Source organism: Pongo abelii, chromosome 10 (genome assembly GCF_028885655.2).
Source record: "Pongo abelii isolate AG06213 chromosome 10, NHGRI_mPonAbe1-v2.0_pri, whole genome shotgun sequence".
NCBI classification, from domain to species: domain Eukaryota; kingdom Metazoa; phylum Chordata; class Mammalia; order Primates; family Hominidae; genus Pongo; species Pongo abelii.
The window spans coordinates 101,785,541-101,809,671 of NC_071995.2; the positions used below are offsets into that span (position 1 = coordinate 101,785,541).

General features: G+C 37.2%; 1 long non-coding RNA gene across 2 annotated transcripts; it reads left to right on the top strand.

Moving 5' to 3' along the window:
• Nucleotides 1–369: 369 nt before the first annotated feature.
• Nucleotides 370–22,823, top strand: LOC129049209 (uncharacterized). 2 transcript variants are annotated; one of them, XR_008512102.1, is made up of 4 exons: nt 370–498; nt 4,679–4,788; nt 8,043–8,167; nt 22,655–22,823. It is a non-coding gene; the product is annotated as an uncharacterized LOC129049209 (long non-coding RNA). The 2 variants fall into 2 exon arrangements; XR_008512103.1 differs by lacking the exon at nt 8,043–8,167 and having other exon boundaries at nt 22,655–22,817.
• Nucleotides 22,824–24,131: the final 1,308 nt, after the last annotated feature.

The window sequence follows — 24,131 nt, forward strand, 5'->3', positions numbered from 1 at the left end:
CATTTCAAGAAAGAAAAATTACAGATCAATATATTTTATACAAATAGGTATAAAATTATTTTAAAATTAAGTTCAAATATATAAACTGCCACTTATGGTTCAAGTATGGTAAAATGTCAGCAATTTCATATGGTTCAAATCAATATAGCAAACTGGATCTAGTTATCTTTAAGAACCAAATGAGCTTTGAAAAAAAATCAATGTAAATCACACAAAAAAAGAAAAATAAATGAACATTTTGATAGATGCAGAAAAAATATCTGATCAGATTTAACACTCAACCATGGTAACAACTCTTGGGTAACCTAGTTATAGATATATTAGTTAATAAAGAATATTATGTTAAGCAGAATTCTATGATCTTCAAGATTCCCACACAATTGTATGTAAGCTCTGTACAACTCTCTGTTGTTGAGTGTGGGCAAAATCTCACACTCAGTCCCAGGATTAAGTTACTAATCACTTGATGTTGTCTTAATTGAAAGGCAGATTACCCAGGTAGGCCTGACTTAACCAGATGAGTCATTAAAGGGAATGGGACCTCTCTGAAGTCCAAGAAATTTGATGCAGGGGAGATTCACCATTGCTGGCTTCAAAAATGGAAAAAGCCAAATGGCCAGGAATTGAGGTGGCTGCTGAAAGTTTAGAGAAAATCCCAGCCAATAGCCAGGAAAACAACAACAGAGACCTCAATCGTACAACTGAAAGGAACTGAATTCTGTTAATGAATGACCTTGGAAGAGAATCAAGAGCTCCAGATAAGTACCTAGCCACAGGTTGACACCTTAATTTTAGCCTTGTGAGACCCTGAGCAGAGTATCCAGTTGAACCCTGCCCAGATGTATGGCATAGAAAAGTGAGATAATGACTTTGTATTGTTTTGAGTTGCTGAATTTATGGTAATTTGTTATGCAGCAGTAGAGAGCTAAGGTAAACAAGTACCTAAAAATCTGTGGAAAACATCATACTCAATGGCAAATATTGCAGACTTTCCTGAGATCAGGAATGCATTTTCACTATTTCCACTCATTACTGTACTGGCCATCCTAGCAAATGCAACAAAACAAATAAACAAAATAAATAAATAAAAATCACAAATATATAAAAAAATGAATAAAACTGTCATTGTTTACAGACTACATGATTCTGTACCTAGAATAGTAGACTATCCAAAAGAATCTACAAACTTTAAGAACTGACAATAAATATAGCAAGGTTGCTGAGTCCAATGTCAATATATGACAATAATTTTATTTTCTTATAATGCAATATAGTAATCGTATTTTGTGGCTAATAAGCAACACAAAGTAGAAAATAAAATTTTAAAATATTATTTATGATTGCATGAAAAAACAGACACATGTGAGAAGTATGAAAAATGTGTAAGACTTTTATCTTAAAAGCTATAAAATATTTAAATAAATTAAAGGGGATCTAAACAAATAGAAAGTCATACCATGTTCATGAATTGGCTCAATATTGTAAATCCATCAAATCCCTCACAAACTAACCTATGTACTTAAATGCTTTCTCAATATAACCTCCAGCAGTTTTTACTTTTTCTGATAAAATTAACTAGTTCTAAAACTCATATGGGAGTGCAAAAAAGTCCAAAAAGAGCAAAAAAAGGTATTGTCACACATCAGCTAGGTAGGGAAAGAATTCTCTTTTCAATAAATGGTTCTGTGTCTATTAAATAGCATTACAGAAAAACGAATGTGTCCTAACTCTTACTTTCCATTGTGTACCAAATTAAATTCCAGATATACTGCAGATTTAATTATGAAGGAAAAAACTACAAAGCGTTTGGAGAAAAAAATACAGCAGAACATCTTTCTCACTTGGGAGTAGCAAATATTTTTTAAGACATGACACACAAGGCACATCTCTAAAAGATACACATTGTTAAATCAAACTATATTGTAATTAAAATGGTGTGTTCTTCAAAAGACATAAATACAACAGTTAAAAGGCAACCTACAGAGTGGGAGAAGGTATTTTAATAAATATATTCAACAAATAACTTATATTCTAAACTTATAAAGAACCTCCGCAAATCAATTTTTAAAATGGGCATTCCCAATAGAAAAAGAAACTGAAAACGTGAACAAATACTTTATAAAGAGGATCTTCCATGGCTAACAAATTTATTAAAAGGTGCTCAAATTCATTTATAATCAGGGATATCCAAGTTAAAACTAGCATATACCCACTAGGATGACCAAAATAAAAAAGACAGACCAGTATCTAAAATGATGTGGAACAACTGAAACTCTAATACACTAATGGCAGGATGGTAAATTGGTGCAACCATCTCACAAACTGTTTGGGAGTATCTATAATATCTAAATATCTGCATATCCTCTCACTCATCAGTTCCTCTACTAACTGTGTGCGTAACAGAAATTCATACATATACTCACCAGAAAACAAGTACCAGAATATTTCATAGCATCACTATTCACAGTAGTCCAAAACTATAACTTTCAAAATCTCCATCAACAGCAGAATGAATAAGTAAATTATGGTATTTTCATACCGTGCAGTACTAGACTGTAGTAAGATGGAACAGTCTACACAGACATACAAGAGTGTGGACAAATCTCAGAAAAAAAAAAAAAAAAAAAAAGAATGTGGAGGAAAGAAGCCAGACCCATGAGTTAAAGCTATATGGTTCCATTTATGTAAAAAGTAAAAAACAGCATAACTAATTATTGTTGACAAATATCAAGCTGGTGGCTACTCTTGTAGAAAGCGGGTGATTGGATGGGGCATGGAGTTGGAGAGTGAGTTTCTGGTATGCTGGTAAATGCTCTCTTAATTTAAAAGACGTTATTCAGCTGGATTGTGTTTGTGAAAATTCATCAATCTATGTAATTGTGATATGTCTGCCTTTTTGTTGGAATATTATACTTTAATAAAAATCAAAACTTAAAAACAAGCAAACAAAAAAACCCAACACCTTGGAAGCAGTTCAGGTACCCATCAGCATCATGAGGTTTACAGAAGGCAGCTCATCCACACTGGATAAGAGGTTCCATCCTAGTTTTACATTCCATCAAAAATTTTTTTTCAGAAATGCAAAACATATGAAAAAAGTTTCAGCCTAACTTGTACTCTGAGAAAAGCAAATCAAAAGAAGAAATATCAGTAACATGGAAAATACTTATGATAGAATGTTGAATGAAAGGAAATAGACCAAAATAATAATAGCAACTGTTTTGGATATAAAAAGGTGGATTCTTTCTTTCAACTCATTTATATTTTGCCAATTTTCTATACTAGGGAAAAATTAGTTTCATGAGGGAAAAAAGGAGGAAATTCCATTTTTTCCATAAGACAGAAACATTATGCTCAGAAAAAAAACAAAGAGAAAAAATAATTTTTGACGTAATCTTTGCTGGCTAAAAATAACTTTTTATTTAAAAAGTGGGTTGAATTTATGGATTATGCATTTGCAACTGTCTACTGGCTTTGGCTCTACTTTAAATTTCATGTGTCTGGAATAAAACTCACCCTCCTCGTACCATTACTACTTGAAAAAATACTTAATCCTGTGTATTATCAGCGAACTGGTGCCCAAAGCTAGAAACCTCCCCCACTCCTCCTTTCACTGTGTTACCACAGTATATCAGTATAAAGCCCACTGCAGAAATTTGTGTGGAACTAGAAATTTAGCTGGAAATGTACCTCAATATACCAGTCTTTCTTTTCTATACTCATGGCCCCTTTCTTAGTTTAGGCCCTTGAAGATAATGCTTGGACAATTACCTCCTAAATTATTTTCTTGCCAGTAATTTATCTTTTCCCCAGTGCCACAGCCAAATCACAGTTCTGAGTGGGGAATCACATTTGAACAGGTGGGTTTGGTGGTAGGTGGTATGCACCTCCAATTGGCATGAGACCTCAAGCTGTTGGGAATGTCACATTTTTGTGGTTATTCAATGGTGAAAGGTAAATATTTACAAATTTGTCAATTTGGGCCCTCCAATGTGTCTTCTATATAAGCTATAAGGCAACTAATAACAAAGACTGCAGAAAAAACAATGGTGAGCTGATTCTATGAGAACATAATGAGTTTCATAGCAAAATAACGGTGGGGACACATTGGAGCTGCTGTTCCCTGTTTGGAAGCCTCTCTGTCTCCCAGAGAGCACATTGGGATGCTCATGGCTAATTCAGGTTATTTCTAAAGAATTTATTAAGAGTACTTGCTGGTGGGTTACCATTTTATATGTATGTGTGTGTCTGTATACATATATATACATACATATGTATATATACACATACTTGTATATGTGTATATATACATATTGCATATGTAAATGCATACAAGTATGTGTATATATACATATACATATAGTACAAAATAGTACATATACATATACCAGTATGTGTATATATAGATATGTGTGTATATATACATATATACACATATGTGTGTATGTATACATATGTACATGTGTGTATATATGCCTCCTTTGAAACAAGTTGTGCCTTGTATTCTTCTACATCTTACATTTAATTTTTTATTAGTGTAAAATATTTTCTAATTAATTATGAAAATTTTACTATGAACATTTGTTAGTATTATTTTATATTAATCATGAATAATTATCAATAGCAATAATTTTAAGTAGTGTTATAATTATAATTTATATTCTGTATTTATTCACAGACTAGTCCCTTCTGCCTTCTGGGCAGGTCACATCTGAAAGATTATCCTTTTTGAATCAGTTTGAGTGTTCTAGTGACCAGGCCACACAGTTTCTCTTGACCTTTAAAAATGTAAATTGTTCCACCCAGCCACAGAAGCATACCTAATGTATGATTCTTATTTATTTAAAGGCGAAAACAGACCAAGCTAATCTATGGTGTTATAAGTCAAGATGGTGGTTGTGTTTGGGGGTGGTAGTGACTGAAAAGGGGCATAAAGGTGGGGGCAGGGCTTCAGGAGTGCTATAATGGACTTCGTTCTCAATGTGGGTGCAGATTGCATGAGTGGGTTCTGATTGTAAAAATTCACGAAGCTATGTGTTTTAACGTGCAATTACATGAATAAATATTACACTCCAATAAAAAGTGAATTTTTTTCTTCTAAAAAAATCGGATACATGTGTAGAACATGCAGGTTTGTTACATAGGAAAATGTGTGCCATGGTGGTTTGCTGCACCTATTGACCTGTCCACTAAGTTCCTTCCCCTCATCCCCGACTCCCCAACAGGCCCTGGTGCGTGTTGTTCCTCTCTCTGTGTCCATGTGTTCTCATTGTTCAACTCCCACTTATGAGTGAGAATATGTGATATTTGGTTCTCTGTTTCTGTGTTAGTTTGATGAGGATGATGGCTTCCAGCTCAATCCATGTCCCTGCAAAGGACATGATTTCATTCCTTTTCATGGCTACATAGTATTCCATGGTGTATATAGACCACATTTTCTTTATCCAGTCTATCATTGATGGGCATTTGGGTTGGTTCCATGTCTTTGCTATTGTAAATAATGCTGCAATAAACATATACATGCATGTGCCTTTATAATAGAATGATTTATATTCCTTTGGGTATATACCCAGTAAGGGATTACTGGGTCAAATGGTACTTCTGGTTCTAGATCCTTGAGGAATCGCCACACTGTCTTCCACAGTGGTTGAGCTAATTTACATTCCTACCAACAGTGTAAAAGCGTTCTTGTTTCTTCACAGCCTCGCCCACATCTATTATTTCCTGAATTTTTAATAATCACCATTCTGACTGGCATGAGATGGTATCTCATTGCGGTTTTGATTTGCATTTCTCTGATGATCAGTAATGTTGAGCGTTTTTTCATGTTTGCTGGCCACATAAATGTCTTCATTTGAGAAGTGTCTGTTCATATCCTTTGTCCACTTTTTGATCGAGTTGTTTGTTTTTTCTTTTAAATATGTTCAAGTTCCTTGTAAATTCTGGATATTAGATCTTTGTCAGATGGGTAGATTGCAAAATTTTTCTCCCATTCTGTAGGTTACCTGTTCACTTTCATGATAGTTTATTTTGCTGTGCGGAAGCTCTTTAATTAGATTCCATTTGTCCATTTTGGCTTTCGTTGCAATTGCCTTTTGTGTTTTAGTAATGACGTCTTTGCCCATGCCTATGTCCTGAATGGTATTGCCTAGGTTTTCTAATCGGGTTTTTATGGTTTTGGGTTTTACATTTAAGTCTTTAATCCATCTTGAGTTAATTTTTGTATAACGTGTAAGGAACAGGTCCAGTTTTAGTTTTCTGCATATGGCTAGCCAGTTTTTTCAGCACCATTTACTGAATAGAAGATCCTTTACCCAATGCTTGTTTTTGGCAGGTTTATAGAAGATCAGATGGTTGTAGATGTGTGGTGTTATTTCTGAGGTCTCTGAGAAATATTACACTCCAATAAAAAGTGAAAAATTTTAAAAGTATTTTGTTCAAGTCCTCTTCTATAAATGATTTGCAGAAACATGACCATATATGTTCAATGGTATGGAAATTTAGAAATAGTTATTTCATACAATTCTGTTATACTCTGAAAGTTTCTTGATTCATTACTCTCTCACAAAGAAATATTTGCTTGATTATGATTTTTTTAATTTTCACTCTATTATGTTCCAAAAGAGGATATTAAGAAACAATAAAAAAGTGTTTTCATTCTGGTGGTAAGGATGCCAATCATAAAAATAACAACTACCATTTTTTGAATGTTTATTATACGTCACAAGCATTGCATGGATTATCTCTGATATTCCCAATGTCTGATGAGATGAGTTTTGTTATTTTCTTGCAGATGGGATAACTGAGGCTCAGAGACTTTATTTAATTTTCCCAAATCCTCGAAGATTTATGTCAGGTTTCATTCCCAAACCTGTTCTTTTAGCACCACATCACATTGCCCATGGGTCTGTTTCTCACAACAATGTCAGTTCACTGAAATATACCACGAAGATAGCTTCTGTGCTGACCACTCAGCACTGTAGAGACTTGGAACACATTTGCTTCCATTTCTAAGGATTCCTAAGGAATCCTTAGGCTGTGAATGTTTTTGTTTTTGTTTTTAACCTTATCTTCCTAAGTTAATATCCCTCCTAAGTACTTAGATAGAGCTTGAAGCACCATGAAAATATATTGGAGATTCAATTTCATCTTCTGCTGTGTAAAAACATAAAAATGGATTGATGGCTGGGTGTGGTGGCTCACGCCTGAAATCCCAGCACTTTGGGAGGCCGAGGCAGGCTGATCATGAGGTCAGGAGTTTGAGACCAGCCCGGCCAACATGGTGAAACTCCGTCTCTACTAAAAATACAAAAAATTAGCTGGGCGTGGTGGCAGGCGCCTGTAATCCCAGCTACTTGGGAGGCTGAGGCAGGAGAATCACTTAAACCCAGGAGGCGGAGGTTGCAGTGAGCCGAGATCGTGCCACTGCACTCCCAGCCTGGGAAAAAGAGCGAGACTCAAAAAAAAAAAAAAATGGATTGATAGTCTAGATATCCTAAAGCTGATTTTTTACATCAATTACAGTAAATAAAATAAGGAGACATGAGTGAAAGGTGGTAGAAGGCACAGTTTTATCTGTTAAGAGAAAAAATAATTTTTTGTCAATAATCTATCACAAAACATAGATCTTCTTTGACTATCATGTGGAACTCTCGACAGAACTTTTAAACTCTCCTGATAGAGAAAGGAGAGGATGGATTTATTTGTCTCCTTGCACGAAGATAGGGAAGTAAAGCTTCTTACATTGATTTTTTAAAAATATACATAAAGGCTAAAATTAGACTGATGGAATTGCATTATAGACAAACTTCTCTCCCCACACCTCTTCTTCCCCTTTACCTCTTCCCCACAGTCACACGACTTTTTCTTCCACTCCAGTGGTGCATGTCTACAGAGACAGTTCCTGGGCTAATGTTAGTGATGACACAGATTAATTTAGTTCTCAATAAAAAATTCACTGAGTGCCTGCCATATATACTAGACGTTCTGTGTATTGGATGCTGAGGCTACAATGGTAAGTTGGATATTTCTCCTGCCTTCAGAAAGCTTCCAGTCTTGTCACTAATGGATTTGGGGCCCAGTACCCTTAAAATCACCTCAGAGCTGCCTGAATCCATAGACTACTTGCAGAATTACTGGTTTTACTTGGATCAAGCCATCTGAGAAGGTATCTGTCTCAACAGCCCCCCAACCTCCACCCTCCCTGCACCTTTATTTAACAAGTCACCTGTTTTCTGCAACAAACACCATTTGCCATCCGTTTAATTTCCCCTTCAATACTCAAGTTCACACTCGCCTTTGCATTGTCCCATTTGTCCCTATGTTCATGGTCCCCTCCAGTTGTATCCTAGGAACACGTGTGTGCACATGCATCATCTCTCCAACTCTTTGAAGACAGGGACTCCTGACTTTTAGTTACTGCATGCTCAGAATGCCTTGTTCAGGTTGGTTTGCAGAGTCAATTTAGCTTAGGAAACATTGTTGGTCAACTGACGGTTTAATGGATGACTCTGAGACTACCTATTCTATATTTCAAAACAGATTGGCTAATCCAGAAGTGTTTCTTTGGGATGAGGCCAGCTGAGGTTTCTTTGGGATGAGGCCAGCTAAATACAATGGGTATTTAGCTCATTGTGTTTGACGTATAATCACAGGCCAAGAGTTTGTCAAAAGTAACTGATAACGAGCATTGCGCTTTCCTTGCTAACCCTAACTCTGTGAGAAAAAAAGTCAGATAGAATTAAATGAAAATTCAATCATTGATCCTTCCCAGAATCTGTCCTAACATCAAAAATTCCAGAGGTTCTACAGCAAAGTAGAATGGAATAATTCCTAGAACCACAGGGAGTTGTATAGATTTAAATAAAATTCTTATGAGCAAAACTACCAAGTGCTATTCCATTCCCACTCCTCCTTTCCTAGAAAGGTGTCCAGTTATTCCAAAAGTCAATGTGAAAAGTTTATAGGAATTACCCTGTTCTCTAATACCCTGTATTCACATTTTAGAATGACTTTATGTCTTTAAATCTAATAACCTGAACATTGTTCTCTAATGTAATTTTCCCCCAAGTAAAGCAAAGGATAAGCAGGAGTGGGACTTGAAATCACCATTTACAAGGTATGGGATGGATTCCTCAAAGAAGAGCCCTCAAGACTACAGCAAACGCAGGCTCTCTACATTTGCTAATAAAATCCCTTGCTGAGTAGCCACTAAACAGTGCAACACCCCAATCCCTTATTGAATCCCAGCCCATACTTCCTAAGGCAGTTAGACTCCTTCTAAGCTAGACTTCACAGATGATTTCCATGCTTTTGGGAAAATACAGTTCTGGAACACAACTAAACTGTGACCCTGGATGAGGCAGGCTATCTAGACATACCAACATAGTGTAGTGGCTAAAAGTCAGATTGCCTCATTTTGTTCTGGACTTACTGGATTTGTTTGAGTGCCAGCTTCACCACTCACTATACAGTCACCCTGTGGAGTAATTTGCTTAACTTCAGTTTCCTCAGCTGTGGAATGGTAGAAATAAACCTTATTGAGCTATTTTGAAGACTGATTTAGACAACCTGTGTGAAATGTTGAGCATAATGTCTGGCATGCTTGAGTGCTCAGTAAATTATTATTTGTCCCACTCCACTGGATCTCAGACGCAAAACGTGTAATGGATACCATATCCTTCCAAAGTGGGGCAGGCTTTCCACTCTTGTGATTGCATAAATTCCAAATCTTAGAGTTTCTCTTGGAGATACCCAAGTCTAGAGGAAAATCTTCACTGCTTAATCCTGAATCCCAGACTAGAAGAGGGAAATTATAACTTCCAAATAGTTAAGCATTGAAAGGTGCGATTGAAAAAGTGTCCTTTTAAAGTAATTTGAAGGCATCAGCCTTCTCACTAGCGTATCCCAAAGTGTGTTCTGCCTAGCACTAGTTCTGCAAAATGCTCAAAAAACCCATGATCAAATACATTTTTAAAAATTACCACCTACCATCTCCCTCTCTTGTAGATTTTCATATACATCAACATATTAAAGGTATGAAAAGATCATGTGGAAAAAAACCTGTTCAGCTTCATCTCACGTGGTATTTCTGCCACTTATTTCACCACAGATACTTTGTTAATATCTTGGAACTCATGTTTTTAGAAAAACACATTGGAAATGGAGGAGACTGTCAAGGACAATAATAAATGATGGTACTGGAAACACCTAGCATTCCGTTTTGCCAAATTCTAAAAAAATAAAAATAGAATCTTAAAAATTGCACAGTAGTTAGTACTGGGCACAATTAAGTTCTCCTTTCACAAAATGATCTTACCTGGGCCTGAATACCTGAGGTCTTGCTCACACTGGCGTGGTTACAAGGGTCATGTACACAAAGATGACCTATTTGTTTGTGAAGAACTTTATGTACTTATTAAGCACAAATAGCTTGAGTTTGATTTTGATTTTTCAGAAGAAATTGTGTCTTTCTTAGAAAACTGATCATCGAACTCCATTCCACACCAGTTTGTTTTCCCCTCTCACACTCTCTTTGTGTAGTAATCCACTATAGAATCTGTTCCCACAGGTTTGGGGAATATAAAAGAAGCCTACAATCCCCCAGCCCCCCTTCCCTTTTCCCTCCTAATGCCCCAGAGCAGCTGGTAGGGTTTATTGCTTTTCCCCAACATTGGCTCCGTTCTATACATGGAGTAAGATTGATGATCCTCATTCTAAAATGTGAAGATCCAGCATGCGCCTTTGTCCTATGTCCCCTGAGAGTGAATTGGCATAAGCAGCACTCGGTAAAGAGGCAGCACTTTTTGGTACATCAGGAGTGACAGTGACAGTATGGAGCAAGCCTGTGGGGGCCTCTCCACCACCCCCACCCCTGTCAATCTCTACCTTGAGCTCAGTACCCACTGGGGCAGACTGCTGCCTCACCAGACAATATCATGGAAAGAGTGCTCAGGTCCAAATCCCCTGCAGGGACCACTTTGCAAGGTTGGCTGGGGGAAGCTGTAGCCATAGTGAAATGGCCCTTTATTTAAAGGCACCTTCAGTTACAACTGTGAGAGTACATAGATGTCAAGCCAACAAGCTGGTGTATGTGTGTGTGTGTGTGCAGGAGCATGTGTAACCACACATCTGCATACCTAAGAAGAGAGAAGCCAATCAATAACTACCCTGTATTTCTTAGCTCTCCTCTTGGAAGTCAACCTGCATGACTCCAAAGACAGGTTGCACAAACCTGGCATCTTACAAGATTCTCATCAGGCTCTCATTTTTTTGTGTCACTAGTTTGGCTGAAATAAAAACTCAAAGCCCCCACAATATTGAACCACCATTCCAGACCCAGCCAAGGTTTGGAACATAAAGTGAGCTGAATGAACCAGCCTGCAGGCAACCCAGGGAAAGTAATTGTTCTTCCTAGCAGCACGGCTGCTTTTCTGCTTAGCATCTGAACAAGTTAATTTGGAAACACAGCCTTCTGGAAAGAAATGGTGCTTCTCTCAGCATCCCATGGATTCATGAGGTGAGATGCCCTTTCACCAGGTAGAAACAGTAAATTACATTTGAAATCCATTTCTATTGAAGGAGGAAAAATCCTTCTTTTTCCCAGGAGCTCATCTTTTTGCCTGGTAGCACCATTTAACATCAATTGCCCAACTTCAGAGTTCACTTTTTGCTCACATCAGTGTCTGGCAACTAGGGGAAGAATTTTACTAGTTGAACAAGGAGCAGTTGAATTAAATACAAAATCACATAAAGAAGTTTGCTCTTTGCCAATCCTGGGCTTCAAGGAACTGATCTCAGCAGCATCTAAATTGGACAAATTGGCTAAATTGATCCTGCTTCATAGAAAGGGTACTTCATCTAGATCCAATCAATGGCAGATTGATGTGTGATGTGAAATGAGGGGAAGGAATCAGGCAGCCAACTATTTCTAGGGTAGAAGTCTGGCTTTAAGGAGTAAAAATGCCTCCATTTCATGTTGGTTTTGTTACCCCTTAAACACCAGTGCCCTTGAATTGTGTGTTCCAGGACTGCCCTTGTGTTTGAGCTGAGGGCTGGATGTCAGTGAGCTCAGAAAGAGAGAACTAGAGAAATCTAATCTAGACATTGTGTCTATTGTTCTGTCCACAGCTTGACCAGTCTGTATTTGACCCTCTATCACCAATTAATTAAAAAACAAAAGCAGAGAGGACCTTCCATGTTTCTGACATTGAACTAGATCTTTTACAAAATTATTTTTAATACTACAGGCCTGGAAAGTCAGTTATCAAGTATAACTGAGTAGGTTTGCCTGGATGTTCATCCCAGCCCCCAGTGATTAGCTGTGTGATATGGGGTGAGTCAGTTTAGCTCTCTGAGCCTCAGTTTTCTCATCTGTAAAACTGGGATAGTGAAAGTGCCTACTTCTTAGGGTCATGGAGAGGATTAAATGTGATAATTATTTAACAAGCACTTGTTACAGTGTTTCTTATTCTCATCTGGGGAAAAAGGCTCAGAGAGGTCAATTTATCCCAGTCTTTACTAAAAAGTCACAGAGTTGGGGGGTCCAAACTAGATTTACCGTACACCAAAGCCCATGCACCTTCCACCAGATCATGTTGCAATGATCAGAAGCAATCATTATATGCCCAGTGCTGTATGCTCTGTGCTAAGATCTGTAAAACGGAAACGCAAAGGAAACCCAATATATCATTTCTCTTCTCAAAAGCAACCTAGACAATGAACACTAATGTGTGGTGCTGACCATAAGTGGAATAAGAGTCTCCAAAAGATGCTCTGTGTCACTTCAGACAACAACAACCCTATTCGTATCTCCATATATCCTATGCTACCAGGCTTGAATCTTAGGAAAATTTCAGTAGTCACTTCTTGTTCTCTAACATCACAGCTGTTTGTATACTTATAGACGCTCCTATCCCCTTTCATAGAAATTATACATTTATATGTGACTCTTTCTTCTTCTGGGCAGCAACTCCTTGAATGCAAATATTGCCTAACATTTTCATGGTAAGTTCTGAGCAAATAGATGCTGGATGAATGAATTGCTGAATAAATGAGTACATTTCTTTATTTGCCAGGAAAGAATTGGGCATTGCTTGCATAACTTCTGTCTAAGGCACAGGGGGTGGGTGCCAGTATAAAAGACATTGTCCTGAAGAAATTTACATAGCATATCAATATTTTCCATATACTTATACTAATATTTTCAAGTTTGCATTGTTGTTTGTATTACTTTTGGAAACCTTTTGTTTTCATCCAGACTCTAAGCTCTTGGAGAGTGGAAACCATGATAAATACTCCTTTATTTATTCATTGTAACACTCTGGACAAGAGTAGGCTTTGATTTTGTCATATTGAATTCAACAACCGGTTCAGTAGGAGAGACAAGATAAATTGGCAGGCAACCCATGTGTATCAGTATACTCACAAATGTGGAATACTAGGATATTAGGATAAAATATGCTCAGAGTTGAGAGAATTTAATGAAACCCATGATACTTAGGTAGGACAAATGTCTTCAGACAAAGAAATTAAGGTTTACTATCACATATGTGAACCCTGAAAGGGCCGGTCTGTAAAGTTGGATCCTGAGTGGCTAACTGGGTCTAAATTCAAAATAGAGTGAAATGACCGTTTGCTGACTAGAGGTCACACATGTAGTCTGTGTTCCTGGAGAATCCCCATGCTCACTTAACTTTGGGATTGGTATAGCTGTCTGTTCCTATTTATGCCACCTGAATCAACCAATGGACAGTGACCTGCATTGGCCAATCAGAACTCGAGAAGCATCAACCAATTAGAACTAAGCAAGTTTGCATTCTTTATCCGCATAAGCAAACCAAAGTGGGAAACCGGGCAGGAACTTTCTCTATAAAAGACAGGCCCTCTCTTTGTTCTCTTGAAACATGGCTTCATCTCCCAGGTTTGCAAAATGTTAGCTGTAATAGTCTCTTTCCCCTTTTTAAAAGAAAATTATTTTCAGTGGATTCTGGTTCAATTTTCTTTATGACGAAATTCACCTGTGAAGTGAGGGAGAGGATTGCAAATATATGCTAAAGATAACAATAGGTCTCAAGGTGGCAGATGGAAACAGTGGCAGGTAGAGACTCAAACTCACATAACTTAGCCAACTAATGGACTATCTCCTTCCTGTTTTTCTTTAACAAATGCAATTTAAAAAATCACACAGGTTAGTCTTTTAACCAGTCATGTGCCTGGTGCTGTATCAAGAGCTGTGGAAATAGCAGTCACAAAGCCAGGCAAAATCACTGCCCTTAAGAAGCTTATAATCTGAAGACATCACAGTGCACATAAAGAACGAAACCAGGCCAGGCGCGGTGGCTCACGCCTGTAATCCCATCACTTTGGGAGGCCGAGGCGGGTAGATCACCTAAGGGCAGGAGTTCTAGACCAGGTTTGCCAACATGGTGAAACCCCGTCTTTACTAAAAATACAAAAATTAGCCGGGCGTGGTGGCGGGTGCCTGTAGTCCCAGCTACTCGGTAGGCTGAGACAGGAGAACGGTGTGAACCCGGGAGGGGGAGGTTGCATTGAGCCGAGATCGCGCCACTGCACTCCAGCCTGGGCGACAGAGCGAGACTCCATCTCAAAAAAAAAAAAAAAAAAAACAGAGAGGGAGAAGGAAGGAAGAAAGAAACCACAAGAAGTGTGGGTAGAAACACAGGCCCTGAAGTCAGCCTCTCTAGGTTTGAATCCTAGCTCCCAGCAAGGACTCTGAGACCTTGTGCAAGTCATATGAATGTCTCTGAGGCTCATTTTCTCCAGTTATACAGTGAAGAAAATAGGATTAGGTTTATAGGGTGGTTGTTCCGAATATTTGCTGAGATAATAGAGGAAGAATTTAGTGGAGCTCCTATTAAATGATAAATGCTTAAAACATGTTAGCTATTATTGTTATTAAAGAAAGGTGATATTCTTATTCTCAAGAATGAGACACTCTAATAAATAGTTTGTGTATTTTATTTTATTCCACTTGATTTTCAAAACAACTTAATGATGTAGGTATTATTATTCTCATTTTATGGACAAGAATACAAAGATTTTTAAATAACATAATTATGGTCACATAATAAATGGAGTCAGAATTTGAATCCAGGTCTATTTCTTCCCAAAAGTCATACTTTTTCAGATAGTCAATCCTGCTTTAATAAATTATTGAATTCAAAGGCAATAAACCCTTTTCTTCATTTTTAAAATTCTTGCCTGAAATAAGATATTTCATTTCATATTTATCCTTTTCTTCCTTCTTGTGCTGTCTTTACTCTTTCTCTTCATACCCATTTGATTTAGTGTTATGATGAGATGGGTAAATATTTTCTTCTCAACCTGCAAATTAACTTCTTAAGGCAAAATTTCGTCCATCATTTTTTTTCTTTAAGTTGTTCTGCAATACAAACAGCTCAAAATAGAGCTTGGTGCCTATTAATGGCTCAGAAAATTAGCTTTTATTATAATTGCTATTAATCTTTATCTTTATCGACTCTTTCAAAACATCTACCTGACAACATTTTGATATTTCTAGGCCTAAATTAAATTTCTCCTTGCTGTTATCCAAATGTTCACGCTTTTGAAATCAATTGCTCTTCTCACTAGTATGTGTGGCCTGTGTGTCACATTACATCTCAGATTGGACAGGTTTCTCTGACCCTGATAGTCTTAGTGGTTGTGCAATCATGTTCTTCACATCTAGATCCTCCCAGGTGTATGTACTGGCCTGCTCCAACTTGGCCCAGCCCCAGGTACTACAGACCTTCAAACCCAAGTCAGTATCACCAAGGTCCTGTTCCAAAGAGAACCAAGTCTGGCAGGAGATTAGGAGCTGCATCTCCTCCAGAAACTCATGCAGATATTTGGCTTACTTTCCTAAGCCTGAACTATAGGGTTCCCGGAGATTCACTGGACAATTTTGTGTCCCCGCAAATTGAAGCTTCTCCCACTCATCCCCTCTACCTGGGCTCAGGCTACAAATCTCTAGTCCTTGATTTGAACACTAGTCATTTCTCTAAGCTGAGTCTTTTATTGAACTCATTGAAGCCCCGGTAAATTCCTATCTCTTAACAGCTCCCTCAACCTGGAGTCCCAGCCAGTGTCTGGGTTACTGTTTCAACCCAGTGGATTTTTTTCCAGGAAAAAATATGTTGCTCCTCATTCACTTTTGACCAAAATCTCCTCTTGCATTTCTTCCACCCACTGAAAGGGATTTTAACATTTCATTTCAATACACATTTAGTATTATGTATCTCTTAGCTTAAGCACTTAGCAGCACAAAAAATAAATCAAATTTATTCTTGAGAAACTTTTAGAGTTGTGAGACAAACCAACAGTAAATGAAAAAAATGTGCTTCAAATGGAGGTAAAAAGTAAGCTAGAAACAGAAAGAAATATGTAACATACTATCTCTGAGGGGTGGGCGTGTGTGTGTGTGTGTCTGTGTCTGTGTGTGTGTGTGTATACCGCAAATGATTAGAAATACCAGTCTCTTACAACTGAATTCTAAATAATTTCCATGTTTTTAATTGTGTCTATGTTAATATGTATATGCATCTCTTTTTTGGTGAGGGAGAATGGGAGAAAAAGGAAATGATTACATTATTGTGGATACTTTTATTTACTACAATGGAAGTCCTTAAACATAAAGTTGATGTACATTAAGAGGCAAGACCCAGAGCGTATCATCTAAAGAAGATTCTTCCCACTTTTCTTCTGCTTACACCAATCCATCCAACCATACATGAATTTATATTCAATGTACTCAATTTATTCAGTGTATAATATTGCTTTGTGAACTATGGGAAATATAAATATGACTCAGTTTTTCCCCTCAAATAACTGACATGCTACTTGAGCTGATAACATATTTTAGAGCCTGATGAAATCTTAGATATTATCTAGTTCAACTCTTTCAATCAAGAGAGATAAAGTAACTTTCCTGAGGTTGCACATCAGGATAAGGAGTCACATCCCTATCTTATTACCTAAATACATTATTCTCACTATGTTATACTTGCTTTACATAGTGAGCTTAAACTTACATGAAAAATTCAACATGGCAAGTCAGTATAGGATGAGGGCTAAAATATTATAAAACCAACATTAGTTTTCATTCACTGAGTGCTTACTAGGTATCAGACACCATTCTAAGTTTATTTATTAACTGGTTTAAAAATCAGAACTGGGTATATACCCAAAGGATTATAAATCATTCTACTATAAATACACATGGACATGTATGTTTATTGCAGCACTATTCACAATAGCAAAGACATGGAATCAACCCAAATGCTCTTCAATATTAGACTGGATAAAGAAAATGTGGCACATGTATACCATGGAATACCACGCAGCCATAAAAAAGAATGAGTTCATGTCCTTTGTAGGGACATGGATGAAGCTGGAAACCATCGTTCTCAGCAAACTAACACAGGAACAGAAAACCAAACGCCGCATGTTCTCACTCATAAGTGGGAGTTGAACAATGAGAGCATATGGGCACAGGGAGGGGAATATCACACACTGGGGCCTGTTGGGGGATGGGAGACAAGGAGAGGGATAGCATTAGGAGAAATAACTAATGTAGATGACGGGTTGATGGGTGCAGCAAACCACCATGGCGTGTGTATACCTATGTAACAAATCTGCATGTTCTGCACGGGTATTCCAGAACTTAAAGTATAATATAAATTAATAAATAAATAAATAAAATAAAAAAAGATCAGGGTGGAGCAGCCAGCTTCTTCATACACTATGTAAATGGAATACCTGGTCCAACCAATCCTCTGTGCCCTATGTAAATCAGATACTGCCTCCTCAAGCTTATCTATAAAACCAACCACATCTCACTGAGAACTGGGAGACCCATTCCAAACCTCTTCCCTCTACACAAGGGAGATTTTCTCTTTTGCCTATTAAACTTCCATTCTTAAACTAAAAAAAAATAAATCAGAACATCTCTAGGAGGTAGACATTATTATAACATGCTTTTTACAAATTAATAAATGAGGTAGAGAAGACAAGTAATTTATCCAAGATCATATGGTTAGTATGTATAAGAAATGAGTTTTAAGTCTAGAAAATCCACCTCCAGTGTCAGTGCCCTTAAACACAATGCATTACTTTTTCAAAACCTGTAGATTACTCAGAAAATAAATGCTGCTACAGTGTTATAGTGGGCAAAATAATTACATTGTTAATTGATTAGAGAAGGTGTTTTGGATGAGATAGGATATATCATTAAAAAGATATACATATAAAATTTCGATATGCTAAAAATAAAATAAAAAGGATAAAATAAAAATAAAAAAAGAGCATGAATAAATATGAGTAAAAGTGAATGTGCAAGACATAGATTAGTGAACAGACCAAGGTTAGAGCAATGGTTCATGCTGAGAGGAATAGGAGGTTCAGAAGGAAAATATAAATAAGCTCTGGTACTGGACTAAGGAGCTCCCATTGAGCTTTTTTGAACTGAGAATTGACATTGAATAAAGTATGTTTAATTTTGTATATGGATGGAACCAAAGCGACACATCAAAAAATTGGAAAGTCAAGAAGCTAACAGGCAAGACACCAGTGTAGTACTCCAGGCTTGAGTAGTGAACACTCCACTAATTTTTTCCCAACCTACTGGCTATGCCTTTGAGTCTCCTTTGCTGGGTACTTTTCATTTTCTTGGCCCTTAAATTTTGGAGTGTCCCAGATTTCCATTGTCAAATCTCTTTCCTTCTCTATGTACAATTATACCTTTATGCCATGACATTAAATAGCCTGCATATGCTGATAATTCTTAATTGCATGCTTAATATTTTCATTTGGATGTCTAGCCTTACATGTAGTCAGTAAAAACCTGACATTTTAGTATTCCTCTGGAACTTTCTCCTCCTCTCTTCATTCAGTGGCTCAAGGTCAGTCTTGACTCTTCCTTACACAATGCTTGTCAGCAAATTACATCTATTTTCAAGTTATGACCACTTTATACTTCCCCAATACCCTAGTGCAAGCTTCCATCAGCCTTCCACTTTTCTCACTTACTTGTCCATTTCTCCTCTCCTCGTACACATACTCTGTTCTCTATATAGTAGTATGATCCTTTAAAAAAAAGCCAAATCCTGCCATTTTCCATTGGTTATCTAACCTAGTACAATCCAAGATTTATTGTGATCCTCAACAAGTTTCTGCATGAGCTGTGTCCTGCCATCTCTCTCTCTTCTCCAACCCCTTTTCATCACTCCATTTACACCCAATGCACTCAGCTCAATTCAATTCAGTGTATGCTACTGCTTTGTGAACTGTGAAGAATGTATTAGCAAATATAAATTGGCTTCTTGTCTTAAAATAACTGACAATGTAGTTGAGTTGATAAGATATTTTAGAGCCTCGTGATATCTTAAAGATCATCTAGTGCAACTCTTTCAGTCTGGAGAAAAGAAGTGACGTTTTTGAGGTTGCACATCAGGACAAGAAGTTATATCATTTATCTTTTTACCCTACACTCATCCCATTATGTTATACTTGCTTTTTATGTTATATGCTCCTGCCACATAGATTTCTGTACTGTTTCTAGGATATACCAAGTCCCTTCTTTCCTGGGGCTTCTTAGCTTTTCTAGATAACGCTCATCCAAGATTGTCACCTTTTTTTTTTTCTCACAGCATTTTAGCCTGATTTTATTTCTTATTTTTTCAATTTCTTAATTCTCTTTTTTTTTATTTTTATACTTTAGGTTTTAGGGTACATGTGCGCAATGTGCAGGTTAGTTACATATGTATACATGTGCCATGCTGGTGCGCTGCACCCACTAACTCATCATCTAGCATTAGGTATATCTCCCAATGCTATCCCTCCCCCCTCCCCCCACCCCACACCCCACAACAGTCCCCAGAGTTATTTATTGAGATTTCTGCTAAAATATCACTAACTCAAAAAGACCACTAAAATAGCAACCATCTCAATACCATCTATCCACTGACCCTGCACAATCTTTCATTATATCACTTATCAATAACTGAGATTATATAAACACCTCAGTATATACTTATCAGTTGTTTATTGTCTATCCTCCCTTCCTAGAGCGTAACTTCTGTGAGGGCAGAGGCATTGTCTGCCTTGTTCACTAAGAGGCCCTCAATAAATATTTGTTGAATAAAAGACTGGATGAGTGAGTGAATAAACAAATGGGTAGGCATGAGAAGTAACTCTTAAAAGTATAAGTAAAGGATGAAATAGAAGGAAGAACTGTTAAGAAGGAATATTTTATAATTCTCATAATTTATTGGATCTGAGAAATCAACGGGGAAGGTAGAGTTAAAGAGTACACCAAGATATTGAGTTGCAGGAGCTGGAAGAATAGTATTTTTAATAAATTGAAGAGTTGGAAAATATAAGTAAGTGTTAGAGAAGGAAATTAAAGGCATTAGAGAGACAGCGGTATTGAAGTATGGGACTCCATAAGATTTCACACTAGGGGAACAAAACAGGAGAACAACAAAGGTCAAAGGTTAAGCCTTGGTGCCCACCTACGCCTAGGTTTGGGGAAGAAGAGACAAGTCTTCTCCCTCTTCTCTGTATTGGTATTATAGGACTGAAGAATGTACCAGACTGAAGGTGAGTTAATTAGTGGGCCAGGGACGACAAAGGGAACCCAGTGTCAATGGCACAGAAAGGCTAAAGTGGTGGGGATAACATAGGGAGAAAATGTAAAAGGCCAGTGTCCCTATGTTGAGCACTGTAGGAACTTAAAATAAGAAAATGGCTTGTTTGGAGAACCAGAATGAATTAGGTAGGGCACAAGATAGGGCAGAATGGTGAGTCCAGTGGCAAAGGCCAAGTCCAGTCTGTTTCTAAGAATGGGCATCATTCATTCATTCCTTCATTCATTTCTCAAATTTTAGGCAGGAGGGAGGCTCCTCCTGCCTAAATTCATGAATAAGACAGGCCTCCTGCTTTCATAAATTTCCCAATCTGTGATAGCAGGAAAAACAGAATAGGGTAATATGCATGAAGGAAAGCAGGAAAGGTGGGGAATTGAGTGGGTAGAAGAAATAACTCTAAGGAAATCTAGCTCATGAGTACTTGGTGAAGTAACTAAGTGACAAGATGGTGTCAGGAAGTTGATGGAATGAGCCAGAGATGAGCAGCCCACAGTTGTAGGACAATTATGATGATACTAGCAATTATAATATTTTTGTAGAGCTATCACTTTCCTTTGGTCTGCCTACCTTTTCCCCTTGCTGATATATCTCATTCCTCACAATGCTATATGGAGTATATAATATTCCCCCACTATTTATGGATGAGGAAACGGGCTCAGAGAAGCAAAAGACTTGCCTAAAGTGTCACTCTCCCTAGACAAACTCTAAGTTGGAGGTGAGCTATTTCACTGCAGTGTCATGTGGCAACCCCACAAAGTCCTCTGCTGACATCACTGTATTTCCTAATAAATCATACCCAGATTTTATTGGCCTATTTCAAGGATATTGCTACAAAATATTTTCAACAGTTTCAGATGTTTTTCCTGGAATTTTATCCAAAAGAAGAACATAGTATAATAACACAATACTAAAGCTAACATAAGCCTCCTTTGTGCCTAGAATCTAAATTTCGTCAAATATATCTCTTGAACTCGTACCCTAGGAGTTAATAATTAAAGTTTCCACCACATAACCTCCAGAGGTATGTTTGTTTTGTTAGTTTATATTGCCCAATAATTTACCTTCAATGACAAAGCTTCTCCCAAACAAGGTTTTGAAGTGTGTGTCCACTTCTCTCCAGGAAATAAATGTTTTTGGGGGGAACATTAGCACCACAGTGGCTGTTAGAGATAAGCTAGTCCAGGCTCCTTAATTAGAGACCAAATCTCAGGTACCAAAGAGTTTAGTGATTTGTTTAAGGGCCCAGAGTTGTTCGTGCATTTTACTAAATCCATGTTATTTATTTTTACTGGCATCTATGTAGCCTGTATATAAAACATGAAGTAAAATTGATCAGAAAATATCCAGTTTAATGTTTTTTATTGTATAAATGAAGAAACAGAGGCTCAGAGAGTCTAAGTGATAATTCTGAGTTCACATGGGAAAGCAGCAAAAAAGCTGAACACCCAGTTCCCTATTTGGAGATTTCACATGGGACAGTGCTTCTCGAAATAGAGATTGATGGACACCTTCATGTCTTAAAGAAAATCTCCTTCCCATTCTAGACTTCCTAAATCATGAACTCTGGTGTTATCTGAGGAATCTAAAAGCCCCTGCCTGGAGACTTTCTGAGATCTTACCAAGTTTTTCATGCAGGTTTGAGTGCCTCATACTGTAACAAGACAACTTTTGTCTTTCATTGTGTCCTAGACCTTTATGGAGAAATCACCAAAGGCCCTTTGTAACTTTTATTAGACCTCCACTCCTTGTTCTTGTATTAATGCCTTCCATTAAACAAATGCACCCTTCCCTCTTAAAAGTCCTCTCCCTGTGATTCTTTCTTTTGGTGGATAGTGCTTGATCCTCACTTCTTCTGTCTCCTGATTAATCGTGTGGTTTCTTCTCCACTTTTGTCTCCCACTCACTTCTCTCTCATCTTGTTCTACCAGATTCATTCACTGCAGGAACTCAAGCATACCCTCTATTTACTCATATTGCTCTCACTCTAGGTATGCACAGATTCGGGAAGTGACGATGGATTTAAATACAGGACATTCTATCTGCATTCCTAAACATAGAAGACAAGGTGTTGAATCAACTTGCCCCACATAAAAGTGATTATGAATCCAAATTAGAGGCTATCTCTCTAGACTTACAGATCGCTGCTCATTTCTTGAAACAACACTGCCTCTATTGACTAATAAATGCTACAGTTACCATATGTTCAGCACTTACTGTGTTTCAGGCATTCTGCCTAGTGCTTTATCACATTATCTGATTTCATTACTATAATAATCCTATTAAGTCATTATTATGATTACCATTTCATAGATGAAGGAATTCAGAAATTAAATGCTCTGCCAAAAGTCACACAACCTATGGCAGAGCCCTTGGATTCAGGGTCAACTAAACATACCTGTATATCAGAAGTAGTGATTTTTTTTAGAACAAAAGGACTAACGTGATTCAAAGTGTGCCAAAAGAACATAGTCTCAGGGTTAATTTGGGAGCCATGTGCCAAGCACTAGGCTAAGTAATTTACATGTGCTAAGTAACACAATTCTTCAGTCAACCCATGATGTAGATACTAGCATCAGCATTCTCACTTTACAGGTGAGGAAGTGGAGGTAGAGAGAAGTATATTGCCCCAGAGCACACAGCTAGTAGGTCACAGAGACAGGATTCAAACTCAGGGAGTCTGTTTTTTAGCCTGACTTCTAATTGCCAACCAACGTTCCCTCTGAAAATCTGTTAGTTAAGAGCAATCTTCAAATGTTTAAAATATTTGAAAGCCATTTTGTAAACAATCAAAGTATATCAAAATTATGATTCATCTTTCTATCTCAAAACTAGAAGGCATACCTAATTCATTTTCAAATTCATATCTTCTAACAGTTTTAAATGATATTAATAAAATTCAGTGACTAGTGGGAAGAAAGTGCTATCAAATCTCACCAAGTGATGTCAAAGTTCCCAGAACTTTGAATTTTACTCCAAATGAACCAATATAATGTACATATGGTTTTTACTGATAGTTACTTCATGTATCCAGCGAAAAGTAAATTGCATTATGATTTGCCACACATATGCTAATGTATGAAATTATTCTGATTACCATTTGACAAATCAGTAGCACAAATAAAAATAATAATTACTGATATCCAACCAATTTAGATGCATTATAATTTCTATTTGCTCAAAATGCAAGGTTATTATATGCTATAGGATATTTTCTCCTAATAGGTAATTACCCTAATAGGTAATCAAAGGCACATTTTAATCTTATAATGGAATAAAGAGAAATATGTCCTATGGCATGAGAATCTATAACCAGTTTCATTCAAAAATAAAATGGCAGACCAGACCGTATTCTATATATAATCTCTAAAATGTCCCTTTTGTTTTTTTAATAGTGGTGGGACGAGATGCAAAGTCACTCTGATCCCAAATTATAAATACAAAGTAAAAACAAAATCCATTCACGGA